This window comes from Bufo bufo, chromosome 5 (assembly GCF_905171765.1).
Source record: "Bufo bufo chromosome 5, aBufBuf1.1, whole genome shotgun sequence".
Classification (NCBI taxonomy): Eukaryota; Metazoa; Chordata; class Amphibia; order Anura; family Bufonidae; genus Bufo; species Bufo bufo.
The window spans coordinates 467,609,914-467,631,107 of NC_053393.1; the positions used below are offsets into that span (position 1 = coordinate 467,609,914).

Consider the following 21,194-nt stretch of genomic DNA (forward strand, 5'->3'; position numbering starts at 1 on the left):
CAGTTTTGCCAGCTGTTGTTCTGGTTTATTTTAGTGACAGTTGACATTAGCTGAGGCATTGTGATTAAGTGCAAACCCAAAAGGTAGTTTTGGTTCATGGCAGTCATAATAAAGACGGATAACTTGAACCTGCAGCATGTGTCTATTAGATGCTCAGGTTGCTATTGATAGACCTATTTGTAATAAATGAACTTGCATTCTTCTTGTGTTATGTAACTTATTTATGATATTTAAAGGGGTTGTCTAGGATAACAAAAACATGGCTGCTTTCTTCCGAAAACTGCACCACATCGTCCATGGGTTATGCATGGTATTGCAGCTTCACCTGATTTACTTCAGTGGAGTTCAGTTGCAATATCTCATGCAAATCACAGAAAAAATGCACCAAACAGATATACCACTGACTATACTAGCTAGTCATACAAGCAGATATTAAAAGCTGAGACTTTTGGCAATATATTCCTGTCAGGAAAATATCGGAGCCCATCATGCACCACGTCACGGTCACTCAGCATGGCAAGGGGTCCTACCACTATGCTAACTATGGTGTGAACAAGGTCTGAAGTTGATGAAATCCAGCTCACAGCCAAGCTTCCACACAACCGCATAGCAGGACAACTAATGCAATGTGAACAAAGCAAGACTGTAAGCCACACCCATATCAGACCGTGTGATTGAGGTTACCAGGTGCAAAAGAGTGTTTAAATGCCAGGTAAAGGCACATACATATGTAGTGTATGTGCCTTCACCTGGCATTTAAACATTCTTTTGCACCTGGTAACCTCCATCACATGGTCTGATATGGGTGTGGCTTACAGTCTTGCTTTGTTCACATTGCATTAGTTGTCCTGCTATGCGGTTGTGTGGAAGCTTGGCTGTGAGCTGGATTTCATCACCTTCAGACCTTGTTCACACCATAGTTAGCGTAGTGGTAGGACCCTTGCCATGCTAAGAGACCGTGACGTGGTGCATGATGGGCTCCGATATTTTCCTGACAGGAATATATTGCCAAAAGTCTCAGATTTTAATATCTACTTGTATGACTAGCTAGTATAGTCAGTGGTATATCCGTTTGGTGCATTTTTTCTGTGATTTATATGATTATATTTTCATCCGCACAATGCTCCGTTGTGTATAGGATGCCTTTGTGGTGCATGTGGACTGCGCCGACATCCTCCATTGTATGCAATTTTTTGCTGGGGATAGTCGTTTGCTGCGGTCCACATGCGGTGGGACTGCTCCCCCAATGTAAAACACGCTACAGTGTTTGGGGTTTGAACAGCTCCCCCATATTTGCCACTATATTTTTGTGATTTTGCAATATCACATGCAGCTAAGTTTTGGTTTCTCTATTTAGTTTTGGTTTCTCTATTTAGGTGTACTGTTAAGCTTCTAGGCCCCAATGCAGAACCATAGCAGTACCCCGTGACTGGGCTGTGTCATTTATATTACCGTCTTCTTATGAAGCAGAAGGGATTTTGGACCCCCTCAGACAGCAGGCCAAGGTATAAATCCTACCTTGGAATATGAAGATATGCTTATGTATATTAGGCACCATACACTCAACCATGTCCATTTTGCAATCCGCAAAATACGGATGTGGTCTGTGAGGCAAAACTTCTAGTACAACACGTCCACCTTGAACTGTCCTCACACTTCTCATCCAACTCACTTTTTGATCAGCTACAACCTGTTTTCCAACCCCACCACTTTATAGAAACCACATTAACCAAAGTCACTAATGATCTGCTAAATGCCAAGGTCTACTAGGTTCTTCTCCTTCTAGACCTTCCTCCTGTTTCATCCCTTGATATTGCAGACTTGGCCATCTTATGGATCTCCTCACCAACTGAATATTTACACACCACCTCCTCATCTCACCCTCTCAATTTTGTTGTCCTTAAAGGCTCTGTCCTGGGACCCCTACGCCCTTCAGTCTTTACCTCTGGCTAAGACAGCCCATTGAATCCCATGGCTTTTAGAACTACTTTTAAGCTGATGACAATCATATTTACTTATTTAGTCTATTACCTCTCTGCTATTCACAATTCCACAATGACTATTAGCTGTATCCTTCCTCCATTCTTTTCCTCCTGCTTTCTAAAACGTAACATGGAGAAGTAGAAATCATCATCTTTCCCCAATCTCCCTGAACTTCTCCACGGGAACTAACATTTACAGTTAGTGGCTCCACACTTTCTCTAGTTTCACAAATATCATTGACATAACCTTTGGTTAAGACTTGTCATTTAGACTGCACATCCAAGCTATTACCACTTTCCACTGCCTTCAACTCAAAAAAACATTTCTCATATATTCTCTTTGTATAACCCACAGTCAGCAAAAATGCTTTCACATGCCCATCTTCTGGCCTAGACCACTGCAACATATTTCTTTGTGGCCTCCCACCTTATGCTCTTGATTTCTTCCAATCCAACCCCAACATTGCTGCCTGGTTAATATAACTTTCCCTTCATTCTTCCTGTCTCATTCTTCTGCCAGTTCCTTTACTGGCTACCCATTGTCCAGTGAATTCAGTTCAGATCATGGTTAAAAGATCATGGAAAACCCTGTCCAATCCATAGATCTCTGACCTAATCTCCTCTCTCTCTCAACACAAATAAAGGGGTGCTCCCCTTATCCTGAAATGCTTGAACAATGTCAGCACAGACAGACTGGTAATGCTTACCAGAGATGAGATGTCGCGTGATCACCTTGACCAAGGTTACCGGCTGATGCTCCCTTCTTCTGGTACTCTTCCTGGTGACTGGTATTGAAATAGCGGCTGATGGGATTGTAGATTGTAAGCTGTTCCCATCAGAGTCCTTTGTGCCTCTGTGCCAGTCTGTCACTTATTTAGTGTATGTTTATTGCACTTCTACTTTTTTTTATGTTATGTATTAAATACTCATATCCTATAAATATATTATACATATATATACACATGAAAAGAGAAGTGGTGTACTTAAAAAAAAAACAAAAAAAAAACATTAGATCCAAAGCTTCTTTAGGCAAATTCCTTTTGGGGATGAAATGTTCTTTCTTGCATCTGGTTAAAAAGAAAATATCATTGTTCAGCTGTACCAATTTCTTAAGAAGATTTCTAGTTCCATTTGCGTGTGGTACATTCAGGTATCCTCCATTTAGTAAGAAAAAAGAAATAGTTTGATGTTACTGGAACTGGTTGGAAAATCTAATGAAGAAACTGGTACAAGTGGACAATGAGATTTTCTTTTCATTCAAGAAGGAACATTTCATCTCCATCTTTGAGGACTTTGGCTGAAGAATCTATTTCCATTCTGTTCTTTTTTCGCAGCACTTCTCTGTCCTTTTGTGTATAGTATATGTGTGTTTGGCTAGGTACTTTGTTATACCATGCCTAATGACGAGACCTAAGCATTCTTAGAAGCTTGTTGTATAACATCATTTCTTTTATTTCAGTTATCCAATGAAAAGTATCTTATCTTAAGATTTTCATTTTGTTCTTTTTAAATGGGTTAAGCCAAGTTTTAAAGTTATCCCCTGTTCACAAAATAACTAAGGGTATGTTCTCATGGAGTTGTTTGGAGATTTTGAGGCAGATTTTCCTTGAGGCAGAACTGAATTTGAAAGAAATTGGGAATATAAAGAAAATACGTATATGTCTCCTACCTCCTGGATCCACCTCTGGCTTTGGTTACAAAAACCTCTGCCAAAATCTCTGTGTTAACCTATCCTAACTGATCAGTGGGGAACCGACCATCGAGACACCCAACAATCCCGAGAATGGGGGTTCCGTTCCCCTGATCTGATGGAATGGCAGCTCGGATATACACTCTGCCACTCTAGTCACTCACTATTTCCTTCAGTCCCATAGAGAATGAATGGAGTAGCTGGGAGCTTATTAACAGATCGAGGGAATGGGACCCTAATCAGTTCTGTGGTTAGGGGATAACTTCAGAACTTGGCACAATTTAATAAGAATGATAAGAGCCCAATAGATATGAACACAGTGAGGGACATTTATCAAGACTGGCTTTCCCATACACCGATCCGTCTGTGCTGCAGTGAGATGTGCCTAATTTATTAAGTGGTAGATGCCTCTTAATAAATTAGGTGCATCTCTGGCACTCTGTGTGCCAGAAACTGAAGTCTGCGCCACCTGGGGGGCTGGCATATACCTTATCAATAATTTGCGACAGTTCCAGATGTTAGTTATAGTAAATCTGGTGGGCGGCTGTAAGCCCCACCACCTTCCTCTAAGCTCTGCCCCTTCTATCACCACTTTAGAAAAGAGAAGCTTCAAAAGTCTCAAATTATTGCGCACATATGGCGTGCGCCATAATTTGTGACTTTTTTATGCCACTTTTGTGCCGTAAAGACATTAGTAAATTATCTACTACATGAATCCGCAACCTCTGGCATGCCAGCTGTTGTGAAACTACAACTCCCAGAATCCTCCATTAACAGCCGAGCAAGTGTGCATGCTGGGGGATGTAGTTTCACAACAGCTGGCGTGCCAGAGGTTGTCAGCCCCTGAGCTCTCTTCCAAAGGCTGTTTACAACCACAGCCATTACATAGAAATGTCTTCTGATCACACTGCACTGTAATGAAACCCATAGCCGCTAATCAGCGGTCATAAAGTAGATGATGAAGCGTTGGTGTGGTGTGCTTAAACTAGAATAAACCAAACTGTGAAGAAAAGAATATTAGTACAGCAATTGTTCCAGGAACAAATGTTATGGCATTTCTGACAACCGCAACAAATGCTGTGGGCAAGTCTAACAATCATAGCGATGTGATTAATCACTGGTACGTAATGCCTTTTTGACATGTGTGCGGAGAATACTCCAGAATAGACATAGTACAACCTGCAAATAATCCAAAATTGGGTATATTCCCATTAAAGTGGTCATATTGTTATACCCCTTGTTTTTTAATAGCTCATTATTGTCTTCTGTCGAGCATTTTATTCTCCTGCTCCTGGGAAAGCTGGGTGACTACTCACAATACAAGTTCGACAGGGGTTGCCGCCTCCAGATAAGCTGGGTTGTGATGCATCTGGGGGCAGTAATATTAATTGTATAGATTGTCACTCAGCTTTCTGTGAAAAGTACAGAACTTAGCTGAATAACATTTTTAATTTGACATAAATGACAGTTCAAAAGTCGAACGATTATCTTAGAGAGACTGATGATTAAAACCGCAAAGCCACATACGTCCTACAGATGTGTCCACCCTTACCTTATCTCTAATTTGCAAAACTCCTGACAAGCAGCCGTTCACAAGACTACCACTGGGTGGCCACACATAAAGATGCATAAAGCAGATTTACTATTGAAAATGCACCAGTTTTTTGGAACCTTTTGTGCCAGTAAAAATGGTGTGCATGCTTTCCATCACATTTACCAACAGTTTTACCCACTTTTCTAAGCATTTTAGGGGCAGGGCTTTGCAGGAAAGAGGGCATGGTCAAGAAACACCTCTGTGCACCAAAAATGCGGCAAAATTTTGGAAATTTTTTGTTGTAAAAACTATGCTTATAAGTGACGGAAACTTAGACAAGGCTTTTTGGGCCACAGACACATATTTTGATGAATGGATATCATTTTTAGCACACAGACCAAATTCTAAAAATGGCCCAGGATTTAGGATACTCTAAATTTATAAAAGTCCATGTGCCAGAATAGTAAATTTGGCTAATATTAAATGGGTCATCCAGGAATTTGATATTAGTAGTCTGTCCTCAAAATAGGTCATTAATATCAGATCAATGGGGGTCTGACTCCCAACACCCCCCTGATGACCTGTTTGAAGAAGCCACTGAACTCGCCAGAGCTCCAGTGAGCGATACATTCTCTTCACAGCTTACCAAGCACAGTGCCGTACATTGTATAGCGGTTGTGCTTGGTATTGCAGCTCAGCCTCATTCACTTGGGTATGAGCTGTGCAATTGTCACATCAGTCCCCAGACTTACCATGTTACTACTCCTGTCATAGGGTGTAATAGAAAATTGGTAAAATCACTATACACTGCAATGCAGCAGAATTGCATTATATATTACAAGCAGTTAAGTGATCATTTAGTATTCAGTTCAATAAATTTTTTAAATATGAAGAAAAAATATACGAAAAGCTCAAATCACCCCCTTTTTCCCACATATCATAGCAAATAAAATAAAACATTAAACAAAATTGATATTGACGTTAACATAACATGTTATTAAAATATTGTGTTATTTATCCGTGCAGAAAAAAGAAAATTCCCAACTCCAGAATTGCAGATTTTTGGTCACCTTGCCTCACAAAAACAAAAAAGAATAAAAAGTCATAGGCACCCCGAAATGGTGTCAATAAAAACTACAGCTTGCCCCACCAAAAAGCAGGCCCTCACACAACACCATCGATGGAAAAATGAAAAAGTTATGGCGGGCAGAATATGACAACTCAAAGCAATATTTTTTTTAAAAAGTCTTCATTTTTTTTTTAAAGAGGTAAAACATAACAAAAACTATATAAATTTGGTATTACCATAACCATACTAATACACAGATTGAAGTCAGCATGCCATAAGCACTGTAAGCACAGTGAGTGCCGTAAAATCAAAACCCTAAAAACAATGGAGATGTTGAACACTGCATATTATCTTGCAAAAAAAAAATATATTGACAGAAAAATAAAAATGTATATTCTTGGAAGGCAAGGAGGAGAAAATCAAAATGAAATTTGTCTGTGGTGCCATTGGTTGTTCACCTAGGCATCCATATAAAAATAAAATGCTATTTGTAGTGTATTACATATCCGCCATATTATCCTGTAAAACAGTGACCGCAAACTCTGCACAGGTGTTTTTGAAATGTGATGTAGTACCAGCATATAACCTATAGGAGGTGCAATTTCTATGTGAAATGTATAATGACTATAACATGGACTGGTAATGTCCTCTTTAATGTATAATAACTGGTATGTCATTAAAAACGCATTAATGGGGCATATCTTTTCACTGTTAATACCTTCTGGACAGTAAGAGACCTGTAATGTGTTTATCGATGTACCATCGTACTTTTATCCTACTCTTCCTCTTGGATCAGCCCGTCAGTGTATCATTAAACATTTGGTGACTAATTAAACATAAGATTAAAGGGGATTTGTATTGAATGTTTGATCACTCTATAGTCAGGGTGAAACGGGCATTTCAGATGGTGCTTGGTATCTCCTCCCCTTTGTATGAAGCTCCATTCGGCATGTGCAGGGAAGCATTGCCAGTCTGTGGTAGCCTGCAGAAGGTGCTGATGGAATCAGCAGGGACTGGGACACATTCCTTCACTTTCAGCTGGACCCGTTCTTGTAGGAAACTTAGCAGCGATTGTAGATCCTAGATTACTAGGAGCCTTCGGACCGGATCCTCGTCCTTTGTGGATCTATAACTCCAAAAAAAACATTTGTGCCAACAATTTATTCACACTGACAGCGAGTAAGTACAAGCAGCAAATGTATTACCTTATAACTGTGCCTAATGCGTTGAGAATCGCCGTCTGAGTGGAAACTGTTAGAATCCCAGCTGGGAATGAGATAAAGACACAAATGGTGCTGAGCTGAGTTTGTCCTTTGGCACAACTCACGGGGATATCTCAATGTGTGGTTTTACATAGAGCTGTAGGTAAACTATTGAGTCTTCATTGGGTGAGAAATGAAAGGGTTAAATGACACAGTCTGCTACATCTGGCACCGAGGATCATACGGGCGACCGTCTTGGAAAATACAACTTGAAACTCCTGACAGTTGCTGAATGTGCGCTGTGTATCTGATCCAATTGTTTGCCTAATAGAGAATAATTGAATTTCGTCTTCAGGCTGCATGTGACCTTATTTTCTCGGGGGTGGGGGAGTGATGGTTATTTAAACCGGTGCTCTTAAGGGACACACATTGATTTCCTAGCTCCGAAATGGTAACTCGATGACAGAAGGTTTTCTAGAAAGTAAGGCTTTGGTATGGATGTTGTACAGAATGTTTCAGTTTGGATGAGATGGTTTATGTATGATTAATTATTCACGCCGGGATTGAACCGCTGTCGGTATCGCTCCGACGCCAGTGATAGATCACTTTTAGTAACTCAAACATTGAAAGGAGGCCCAGCAAGTCATTTGTGGACGCAGCAAGTGAGAGTTGTTTGTGGTTGACATTTTCATACCTGACCCTACCTAACCGTGACCTCTGATAAATTATAACTGGAAATGGGCCCGGTGAAAGCTCCGCGGGAGCAGAAGCACTTAGCAAGAGAGGCAGCTAATGTCTCTTAACTAGTACTCCCATCAGTCAATGTACAGAAAATGCTGGTGTTAATGTAATATTAATTGATTTCTGCCATTTGTTAATTTTGAAAAAAAAAAAAAAGAGCTCCGTGTTGTTTCAATACATGCATAATCTAACCTGCATTACTCATTGTCCTCGTTGCCTCTGTAGGCCAATCTGTGCATAATCTGTGCTTTGTAGATTAAAATGAAAAATGTGGATAGTGAATGGAAGTTGGACCGACACTCAAAGCACCAAGAGAGATGTGGAACCAATATTTAGGTCTCCAGAAAAAATCAAGTAAACTATCGATTTAGAATATTGTATTTTATTTGTATTTTTATGTATGTATTTGATTCGATTTGATTCGATCGATTCACCGTAATCGATTTTTTTATAATCGATATTCTATCGATAAAACTGTACTATTGATGTTAGTATACACACTCTATTTTATTGTGCTTAAATAAATAAGTTTGGTTCCACATCTCTCTTGGTGTTTTGAGTGCCGGTCCAACTTCCATTCACTATCCACTTTAATAAGAGCAAGGGGTGGCTCTTTCTGTCCAGAGCACCTAGCGTGATTGTTCATAGTGAGCCATCTGTTCATTTTCTCCAAGTGTATAATGAAAAATATCTCAGGTTTTCTTTCACTTGGGGGCCAGAGTTGCCAACCGTCCAGATATTTCTGGACAGTCTGTAAACATAGAAGACAGGAACCTCTAGCAAGGGTAAGGGAACTAAAACTTTACTTTTAATCTAGATAATAAGTACTAAAATGTCAGCTGCACCAATATTAGACAAATACAAATAAGCAATAAAGTTAGAATACCAGTATATCCATCCTGAGGATCCACCATTTGTCAATGATAGAAAAATCGGAACGATTGTATCAATCCTATAGTGCAGGGTGGTTTTAAAGTGCAGAATGATGGTTCCAGATGATGGCGGATCTCAGTGTCGAACCAGCTATTGTATAGAATAGGCGTCGGGAAATTGTCCCTAATATGCAGGGAAGGGGGCTAGGAATGCCCTGCCTATACAGAGCACCCACCTCGAAAGGGGCGATCCCGTCCGGATACCTGACCCTATGCCCGGGCAGTATCCCTGTAGAAATCCTCAACATGGAAGTCCCGACATGCCACGTTTCGTTAGATAACTTGTCAGGGGAGACTCTAAATATAGGGGTAATTATTCCTCCAATGTCATGAAAAGTCAAAATTTTTAGAGGAGACTCCCAGGTACAAAGTCAATGTGGCGTACACCTCAAAGATGGCAGGCCTATCAGTGGAACAGGATATGCGTACCCCCCATGTTGCCTTCTAATCTTTATCATTATGGTTTTCCAATTTGTCTTTAAAAAATGTTGGCTGTCCTTGATTTTGGGATAAATTTGGAAAAATTCTGGTTTTCAACCCTGTTGAGTGACAGGGATTCAGTTTGTAGACCTAGTTCTGTATCCGAAAGCTCCAGCCAATGCACAGGGTCTGGCACCCTCATGGCACTCAGCACATGTCCCCCCATGAAATAAGTGAATGTAAAAGGTAGGGAATCGGGATGCTTAGATTGTTAAAAACTGAAATATCATGAATAATGTAACAAGCCTATAGTAGGTGGTTGATTCACTTGAGAATTTATATCCTTCTTAGGCAAAGGCAGGCATATGCTGGGGACAGTCCTGGGCGTAATAGATTAAAACCAATCACCCAATATTGGAGCTTGTTTGGGGTTATTGATTGTTTTGACTGGAAACCTCTAGTTTTATAAGGCACATTCTGAGTTGTTGCTACATCGGGCAACCTTTGTACCCCACCCCCCTATTAGAATCTTCAGACTAAGGCCTCTAATGCACTTTGGTATTCTCTCAATTTGTTTGGCAGAAGGCATGTGGCATCCTCCCAAAGTCCTTGCAGATTAGTGTGTGGCCTTCTATGCACTGTAGAATGGAAAGTACAAAGGTGAACAAGGACAACAGGAGCTAAGAATAAAGCTGTATTATAGTGTAGACTATAAGTAAACCTCATAAAGATGTCTTCAAGGAAATTGTTGAGACTGGAGAAACCAAGGTATCAGTAATGATGAGGACACTGGCTGCATCATCCTATTACCAGACTAGGGATTACATGGTCTTCAGTCTTGACTAGCCAACCCATAGAGTGCTATCTCACACCTGTTGATAACTCACAGTAGCTTTACCTTCTGTTCTGTGTTAAACCACAGATAACGCAATGGGGAGAGTTTAAAAAATATGCTGAATGTACTACATTACTGCTGCCATTACTATATTGTTATAATAGTTTTTTTAAGTGTTTTGCATGATTTCTATTTGAAGTATTGCATTGCACATTTACATTACGTTTATTCCAGAGAACTTGTAAAATAATAAGTCTGCACATTAAAAAACATTCTCAGCCAAATAGAGGTCTTGGGCAATCTGGAAGTCTCTAGGTCTTGTGTCTTGTTACACACGTTCTGAGCATTTGTTTGGCATTGGACCATGTCTGAAGGACGTGATATCATATCAAAGGAAGTGTCCTGTGTTACTGAGTGCTGACATTACAGGGTGTCTGAGGGAACTGTCGGGATTGACAGGATATCAAGTGTCACGTGAATCATCATTCCTGGACATGTCGTTATCCTTAAGAATTCCTTACAGGGTCTCCTTAATTAATTGCAAATTTTTCTCAGTCCAATGATTAATAATCAAAATATGATTAATAATCAAAATAGAATAACTATATCTCAGATAGAAATCCAAAATAATTTATATATAAGCGGTTGAATAAGCTTTTTATATGTATATACAGTGGATATAAAAAGTCTACACAACCCTGTTAAAATGTCAGGTTTCTGTGATGTAAAAAAAATGAGACAAAGATAAATCATTTCAGAACTTTTTTCACCTTTAATGTGACCTATAAACTGTACATCTCAATTGAAAAACAAACTGAAATTTTTTAGATAGACAGAAGAAAAAATATAAAAATAAAATAATATGGTTGCATAAGTGTGCACACCCTTAAACTAATACTTTGTTGAAGCACCTTTTGATTCCCCACTTTTCTTTGCAAAAACACTCCAAATCTGTCAGATTGCGAGGGCATCTCCCGTGCACAGCCCTCTTCAGATCACCCCACAGATTTTCAATTGGATTCAGGTCTAGGCTCTGGCTGGGCCATTCCAAAACTTTAATCTTCTCCTGGTGAAGCCATTCCTTTGTTGATTTGGATGTATGCTTTGGGTCGTTGTCATGCTAAAAGATGAAGTTCCTCTTCATGTTCAGCTTTCTAGCAGAAGCCTAAAGGTTTTGTGCCAATATTGACTGGTATTTGGAACTGTTCATAATTCCCTCTAGCTTAAGTAAGGCCCCAGTTCCAGCTGAAGAAAAACAGCCCCAAAGCATGATGCTGCCACCACCATGCTTCACTGTGCGTATGTTGTTCTTTTGGTGATGTGCAGTGTTGTTTTTGCACCAAACATATCTTTTGGAATTATGGCCAAAAAGTTCAACCTTGGTTTCATCAGACCATAACACCTTTTCCCACATGCTTTTGGGGCACTTCAGATGTGTTTTTGCAAAATGTATCCTGGCTTGGATGTTTTTCTTCATAAGAAAAAGCTTTCGTCTTGCCACTCTACCCCATAGCCCAGACATATGAAGAATACAGGAGATTGTTGTCACATGTACCACACAGCCAGTACTTGCCAGATATTCCTGCAGCTTCTTTAATGTTGCTGTAGGCCTCTTGGTAGCCTCCCAGACCAGTTTTCTTCTTGTCTTTTCATCAATTTTGGAGGGACGTCCAGTTCTTGGTAATGTCACTGTTGTGCCATATTTTCTCCACTTGATGATGACTGTCTTCACTGTGTTCCATGGTATATCTAATGCCTTGGAAATTCTTTTGTACCCTTCTCCTGACTGATACTTTTTAACAATGAGATCCCTCTGATGCTCTGGAAGCTTTTAAACAAGATGGACTAGCCTACCTTTAGGTCTTACTATTAGGCCTTCATGTAACATACAGTGGCACAAAGGAAAGAATATCTAAATGTTCTTTAACTTTAAATTACGACAAACTATCTCTAAGATGGTGGATTTTACATATGAAGATTTAATGGCAGGTGGAACATCATTTGAAAGGGACACCCTATTAAAAATCTGTTTATTAGTTTTCTACTGCATTACCTTTTGGACTTTTTTTTTTACTTGATAATATTTGCTACTGCAGATGATTCAAAAGGAATATTCTCAGAAAAAATACTAGTTGCCTGCTAGAGGTTTTCTTCAAAAAGGTTTCCAGAACTTTGATGGCCCATGCTTAGGATAGGCCATTTCCACGATACCATCTTTTTGAGACCTTTCCCTTATTCAGACCAGATGTCCTGTGGCAGAATTTCAGTTCTACCATATGCAGTATTATGCATAATGGCCATCTCATTGTATTTGTATTCATCATATATTTCTTGCTGTTTCACTTATTACATCTTTTTTTTAAATATTGTGACGGAAAATAATCTATGACTCCTAAAAGGTATCCTAGGTAGAATAAGGGAAGAAATCTAGATCTTAAAAGGTTTTCTCGCTTTGTATAAAATAATTTCCTAACACTAAAGTGATCACAGCATGTTCCTCTGCTTGGACACCTAGTGATCAAGTGTAATGTGTAAGGTCCCTATAGCACCTCCAATGGGGAAATTAAGTAATCCATTTACTAGTAACTAAAAGATAGTTACCTTGAATGTCATAAATTCCTCTATAGAGGCATAATGCCCATATAAATTATTTAAAAACGGGTTGTCTAAACCAGAAAATCCCTTTAGAAATTCTGCTCAGCTGTTTAATGACTACACCACCTTTTTATGGACTGCTTGACCCACTACATCCTCAGTTACAATACCTTCAAGGCTCATCTCCTAGCTTTCCCAGGCTAACTAATTAGGTAGATTTGCCATTCATAGATTTAGGAAAGAGTAGTGATAACCTCTATGTAAGCTGTAATGGCAGCATATTAGTTGTCACTCATCCTTCCCAGAAACATACGAATTAAAGGAGTTGTTTAAGATACCACTGAGGACAGTGATTGGCTGCAACGGTCACGTTTTGTACACTGGGACATTGCTGATGAATTGGCATAAGGACTGGATTGTTAAAACATAACTTTCAATAAAAATCTCCTAAAAAAGGACAAATCAAACCTTAAAACTATTTAGGTAAAAAAATAGCACAACATTCAGAGCAGAGCCACCAAATAGACACTGTATCATATGTGTTATGTACGCTGCCCAAGTACAGGTACCTAAAAGGTAAACAAGATGTTCTTGTCATGGCGATGCTCTGTTCCCACTGCCATCCTGCTGTCCAGGACAGGCAGAGGTGCTGCATTACTCACCTAGCTTTTTATTTGTGGTCGGCCACAAGACTCCTGTGTCCCAAGTGTATTAGTGTCTATTCACAGAACCTCTCCCTGTAGCACTGCAAGGGTTAATTCTCCTTTTGCTCTGTGTTCAGCCGTTTGACTAATGAGCTCTTCAGCCCTCCTATATATGTTCAGCTGTTTGTTCCACCCCTGATCCGAGCAATCGATTTGATTCCTTTTGGTTTCACATGCTTGCTCGGCCCTGTAAAAGAGCTACAATACGTTTATCTGTCTGTGGTGATTGGCACCAGTGTCTATGACCCAGTGGGTCAGCAGCCAACCAAACAGGGACTATTCCATGAGGTAGCGGCTTGGTGGCTCCCCTGCAGCAAAATCCATATCCCTGTATATGGATTAAAGGGTGAAAACCAGGGGACTAAAATGAGATAACCCCCTCAGAATGAGCCCAAAGTTAAACCGGTTGGCTGGCACAGTGGATCCACACTCACTGCCCGTAACAGCTTTTACCCAACAGGCAGTCTGGTAATTGTCTTTCTGAACATGCAATAGATACCCAATGGGCAGTCTGAGGTTCTTTTCATGATATACTTGCTATGGGTGTTGACAGCAGTCTAGTATTCCGTATATTCAAGATATTTCAGGTATATTTAGAGCCAGGTTTCCTATGTGGCAAGACATAACCACTCCTCTGTGGTTAATGACCCTAGAGCTCCCTATATGGTAGGGGCTAGTAAACCCTAGGCGACTAACAACGTCACACCCATCCTGACAAGGACAACACCATCCAGAACTTCAATCTAGTTATGGTCCAGCAGTCTGTACTGCCCCTACCACTGCCCAACATGCAATGTTTCTGTCACCATAGAGCGGGACTAAAGTCAAACAAAGGTTAAGCAAGAATGAGCACTAAGATGACTACATGTGCCGACAGTTGCTGAGACCCCCAGTCAGTGGACAAGGACCCACATGTATATAGTGAAAAGAACACTAGACTTCCCATTGGGTATCTACTGCACATTCAGAAATACAGAACTACCAGGTCACCCGTTGGGTATGAACATCATTTATGGATTTACCCAAGTGTTTTTGTGTTTTAATACTCCATTCTTTTTGGTTATTGTTGAGCTGTAATATTGATGGGAATATTTAACACTATACTGCAGTGATTTCTAGTCTAGATTGAATATATTTATTTTAAGGACCAGACTGGCACCAAAGAGAACAGTGCAGAAGTATGTTTGTATGTAATCTTTTTTATTTTTACAGCATTCGGGGCATTACTAGAATTTTTCATCATCTCAGACAGCCCCTTTAATATACTGATGACTGTTTTTATATTTAGTTTAGTATCTTTGAAGAGCTCACCTGTATAACTTGCTGGAGGAGTTTTGTCCTATAGACAGAGGATATTGTTTCATGCATGGGTAACTTCCAGGCATTAAATAAACAATTGCTTTGTCTATGTTACTATGTATTGCAGACTTATTTGCAAGATTTAATATTTGCAGACCGGAAACAATTTCTTTATGTTTCGTTTAGCCCAGATGAATAGATTTAGGAAGTTTTACATTATGGTATTCTTCACAGCATGACACAAGACTTAAAATAACTTGATTAACCTTGTTTAGGATGCTTATCAGCGTCAGTGGCATATATGGGTTCTGCTGCTGGACAAATCACAAGTAAGAAGAGCGTTCTGCTTCACTTCAGGTCTATGTACATTGGCATTGTATGAATAAGTCTGCGAACCCTCTATGACAGACGTGGTGCTGAGACTTACAAAAGCACTTAGCCATTGTCAACAACACCTGTCATTCCTGAATGATTTTGTCTGCTCGCACGTAATTAATGAGATTTGCGAAACCAGTAAAGACTGGGGAAATAGTAAGGTGCTGAAGATATGTTTATTTTAATTCCAGCCATAATACGGGTACTGGATGCAGGATCTGGAAAATGCTGATGCTGTATAATCATTACAACTTTTACTGCTTGAATTTTCTAAAAGAAAATTTATATTCTAAAAGTAATAAATCATCCATATGCTTTCACATAGTCAGTGTTTGATCAGTGATTTCCTTCAGTGATTGTGTAGTGAGCGCCTGAAGAGCCAGTGTAGAGGATGAAAGTGATAGTGGCCTTGATGAAGTGTTGTGTCACTGTGTACTCCCTCAGGCTGTTGCTCCCAGGGGATTGGTGCAGTGGAAAGGTGGTTTGAAGAATCAGGCCAGAAGTAAAAGTATAACAGTCTGTCTTTACTTAGTTCAGAATATAACTTGTGGAACATCTAGCAGCTGTAGGTACAAGTGCAGGTTCAGTCACCAGATAATGAGGTATGGTGGCTGGTTAGGTGACAATTGAATGACACTTACAGGCACTTGTGGATATATATGTCCACGATGTGATACAGACTTTGTGTTTGACAGGCCTGGAAGAGGTCTAGGTAATGGTAGTCTGAACGATAGTCCCTCACCTGCAGCAGGGTCTGTACAGGTTCTGTGATTTTGCTGATCACTCTGGCCGGACATTCCCATCTTGTTTGTACTTGCGTATAATTGTTTGTACAGATGAACGAGGCACCTTCAGGTATCTTGAAATTGCACCCAAGGTTGAGCCAGACTTGTGCAAGTCCACAATTCTCTTCCTGATATCTTGGCTGATTTCTTTAGACTTTCCTATGATGCTACAGAAAGTAGTGTTTCAGGTGTGCGTTTAAATACATCCACAGGTGTGTCTCTTATTAACTCAGATGTTGCTAACAAACCTAACAGAAGCTTCCAAACACATGACATCATCATATGGGCAGTCCAGAATTGTTTAAAGGCATAGTAATCTTAGTGTATGTAAACTTTTGACATTGCAGAAAGTAATAAAAATGCCTTAAAACATTCTCTCTCTCATTATTCTGGCATTTGGCAAATAATAATAATTATGGTAATCCCAATTGACCAAAAACAGGAAAGGTTTATTCTGATTTCGTGTCAGATATTGAGAAAAACATGCATATGTGTCTTTTTATAAAGTGTATGTAAACTTCTGGTTTCAACTGTAAGTATGAATCTTCTGTTTCAGGGGAACAGGAACTTGTTAAAAATCATAAGGGGTTGCCTGTTGAGGACAGTCCCTGTCTATGTTTACTAGTCGATCATATAGGTCATTAGGACATACCCCACATAAATAGGAATTGAGAATTGCTGCCATTCGTCACTCTCACGCTGATGAAATGAGCATCAGCATGTATTACGTAGAAGTGCCCATTAACAGAAAAAGGAAGCGAATCGAAAAATAAAATAAAAAATAAGTGTAATAAAGCGATGGAGTAGACAAAAGAAATACATGAAGTGCTATTGTGTATTTAACAGTGAAGGATGTGACTCATCAATTTACTTGTAACTCTTTAAGTGTAATGAGTTGGCCATCATGACTTATTCCTTTTTAAAGGGTATTTGTTCTTAAACGTCCATGGCTTATGCACAGGATGTGCCATAAATACCTGATAGCTGCAGGTCCTGGAGGAACCCTCAGGGACCCTCAACTGTCAGGATAATAGGAGTCCTGTTATTTACAGTGGGAGCTTTCCCATAGGCATAATTGGAGAGGAGGCAACACCTGCATTGCAACACTTGCACCATTGCAACACTTGCAACACATGTTCCCCCTCCTTTGAAGCTGTGACACGGATAGAGCCGTTGCCACTTTTAATTGGAAATTAAGGGAAAGGGAGGTCACTGACCCTTGCACATTATATACTAATGTAGATATATGTATAGATACATCTCAATATATTCACTTGGACAACTGCCAAAACATTTGGAGATGATTTATGGAGAATTTCAAAGCATCTCACAACCCCAGAAGTCTAATTTTCTGTTTCATCAATCCATACAAAGTCAATGCGACTTTTGTTGATTTTGTATGATCTTTTGAATGCTATTAAGATTAATGGAACTGAATCATTTTCCTATTATATAGTTATAAATGTACGCCATATACTAGCTTTTATGTGAAGTCCTGGAGTCTTTTAACTGTGTACAAAGAAGTTTGGTCTATTTTATGAGTCTTCTTTTGTTGCAACCAGCCAAGACCCATAAACCTACCCAGTCGCCATATAGCACGAAAAGCAGTCTGCGGAGTAGGATTTATAGAGTGTTACATATGTTTTCATCCGTCTATGTGTAGCATATTATCTGTATAGAGAATGTAATTTATTGGAAACTCCAATTTGAACATCAGTTTTGTGACTAAATAAGCAGCTTATGTGTTGATGTCCTAGTGTGGGCTTTTGACTGTTTTAATGGATGCTTTAAACTTTTATTATAGAAGCAATGTCAATTTAAGAGCAGCAATAGCCTTGTTTTTTGCCAGCAGTGTTATATAAAGAAGTTATATATATAAATATACAGTATAAGTATATATAAGGATTCTCAGCCATCTTCCCCTCCAGACCTATCTAAAGTAGTCAAATCATTGTCCCATAAATCTGTCCTTTCCTTTTCCATCTATAGATTCTTTCATTGCCTCCCATAGGCCCAATAGTAATCTTATAATTCATTTTTGTACACATGATTGAATGACAACTGTGAGGTATGGAGGGTAACACAAAAGTCTGTACTTACCCTTTTTAACTGGTGGAATATGTAGAAAATTGACTTCCAATGTGTGAAGGTATTAATTGGGAGGCAGGCTGCATTATTTGGTAGAGGAACCATTTTTTAGGAGCCATTTTGAAGTCTGCCATATCGAATTCAGCTCAGGTTTTTCCATTGGGAAGGTGGTCATGTGATACATCAGTCTTGAATACAATTTACTCAGAAACATAATGGAAGTGTCAGTGTTTTCCTATCATTACTTGTTTAGGAGTTAAGCATGGTCAAAGTGTATTGCAATATGGCTCACCGGAAATGGCAAATATGGTTCACCTGAAATGTTGCATCCTACAGTACTGTGAAGAAGTACAGTACAGACCAAAAGTTTGGACACACCTTCTCATTCAAAGAGTTTTCTTTATTTTCATGACTATGAAGGCATCAAAACTATGAATTAACACATGTGGAATTATATACATAATAAACAAGTGTGAAACAACTGAAAATATGTCATATTCTAGGTTCTTCAAAGTAGCCACCTTTTGCTTTGATTACTGCTTTGCACACTCTTGGCATTCTCTTGATGAACTTCAAGAGGTAGTCCCCTGAAATGGTCTTCCAACAGTCTTGAAGGAGTTCCCAGACATGCTTAGCACTTGTTGGCCCTTTTGCCTTCACTCTGCGGTCCAGCTCACCCCAAACCATCTCGATTGGGTTCAGGTCCGGTGACTGTGGAGGCCAGGTCATCTGGCGCAGCACCCCATCACTCTCCTTCATGGTCAAATAGCCCTTACTTTCAAAGTTATCCCAATTTTTTGGCTGACTGACTGACCTTCATTTCTTAAAGTAATGATGGCCACTCGTTTTTCTTTACTTAGCTGCTTTTTTCTTGCCATAATACAAATTCTAACAGTCTATTCAGTAGGACTATCAGCTGTGTATTCCCTGACTTCTCCTCAACGCAACTGATGGTCCCAACCCCATTTATAAGGCAAGAAATCCCACTTATTAAACCTGACAGGGCACACCTGTGAAGTGAAAACCTTTTCAGGGGACTACCTCTTGAAGCTCATCAAGAGAATGCCAAGAGTGTGCAAAGCAGTAATCAAAGCAAAAGGTGGCTACTTTGAAGAACCTAGAATATGACATATTTTCAGTTGTTTCACACTTGTTTGTTATGTATATAATTCCACATGTGTTAATTCATAGTTTTGATGCCTTCAGTGTGAATCTACAATTTTCATAGTCATGAAAATAAAGAAAACTCTTTGAATGAGAAGGTGTGTCCAAACTTTTGGTCTGTACTGTATAACATGTGATTCTTCAGAGTGATGACAAAAACTGGATTAAACATTAAACCTTGTGCATCCGGTGGAATGGTGGACACTTGACCTGGTCTTTTTCGCGTTCTGCTCCACCTTTACTAACTCCTGCTCTCTGACTACAACTCACGCTCCTTCACTGTCACAACTCTTTATCCATCCCAGCACACTCCTACTTATCACTCATATCACTCATTCACAAATCTACTGTACATGCCATTGACACTAAGAAACTTACAGACTTACTACATCCCCAATCTCCTACCTCCCCTGTCCAGAACTAGCTGCAAAACACTGTGCGTTCCACAGCTCTGACCGGTGGAACCCATGAATATAGCGCATGCGCTCTCCTTGATTTCTTCTGTGCAGGACAAGGGCAGTTCGAGGCTAACATATCCCCACTGGGTTTCTTCTCTACCTCCATCAATGGCTCCAGCATGCCACCATCTCCTCAACCCCTGACGAAGGCGAAACCCGGGTCGGGTGTGATTTTGTGAGATGTCTTTTATCACATGGACTTTGTAAGTACAATAAATTGGATACTTACTTTTACCACTTGGGTATTGCGCTATGTGTCTCTGTGTCTTGTGAAGGAATTGGTGCCGTATATTGAAGTTTTCGGTTGGTATCAAGACGCTGCAGGAGACGTCCATAGGAGTGGATTTATAACAGCTGCCTGCTGGAGCGTGTGTTGAAGTCTGCATTGTGTCTATTACTGTTGGTATCAGCGCGGTCCCTGCAACTACTTGTGGATTTGACTGTTTTAAGGAGACTGAACCTACTCCTGGATAATGGTTCCGCTGCTTATTTGTGACTGTGCATCTAGCCCCCCCTTTTTTCTATCTCCTTAGAGGGCCCTATCTTATATTCTTTATTTTTAGTTTGCTTTATAACATTATGCGTTCCACTTCCGGGAACGGTGAACGCACACACCGGCACAATGCATACAGAGGGACGAGCTTCCCCTATATACTGTAAACCAGGAAGCGATGTGCTCCCTTCGGACACCCATTTCCCTCACATGTGTTTTCACACACTGCCAACACTGCAAGTGCCTTTCTGACTTTCCTTTCCACACCTCCGGCATAGGTAAGTACCATGGATCCAACAGGGCAAGATGTTATCTATAGTGACTTATGGGCATATTACCTCTCTGTACTTTGTATCTATTCCTTAAACATATATGCAGAAGACAAGACATTTGGCTTAATGTTAAGCCCGCAAGGGACAATCCGGACAAAGATTTATTGAAAATATCTATACAGTTGAAAGATAATACTATGAGTCTACTTCTCCTGTTAGGAGTTTACTTTATAGCCTTTGTTCTGATCTGGAATTTGTTTTGCAGTTGCTCATAAATGGCAATTTGCTACCATAGCAACATCGGTAGCACCTTTCGATGTCATTTTGTAATTTTTCTTTTCTTTTCTTTACTTTTATTTTATATTATGTTTTGAATGTATCTATGACAAGCAACATGGTCATTTATATTTTTGTTTATTTCTATGTCTTCTGATACGGGCAGTGTCCATTATAAATTTATCTTAACTTATAACTTTTCCCTTCACTTTGCCAATCAGACTTACTTTACCACTCTGATCTCCTCACTATCCAATAATCTAAAAAAGAACCTCCTCAG

At 39.7% G+C, this 21,194-nt stretch overlaps 1 protein-coding gene across 12 annotated transcripts in view; it reads left to right on the forward strand.

Moving 5' to 3' along the window:
• Positions 1 to 21,194, forward strand: part of LOC121002352 (sodium channel protein type 4 subunit alpha-like) — a 450,413-nt gene that overhangs the window by 31,491 nt on the left and 397,728 nt on the right. The window contains exon 1 of one of the 12 annotated variants that reach the window (XM_040433804.1): positions 7,287 to 7,454. The exons of the other annotated variants lie outside the window; for them this stretch is intronic. The gene's annotated coding sequence lies outside the window, so the exon portion shown is untranslated. Of the gene's footprint in view, positions 1 to 7,286; positions 7,455 to 21,194 lie in introns of those variants that run through there. 12 annotated transcript variants of the gene reach the window in all.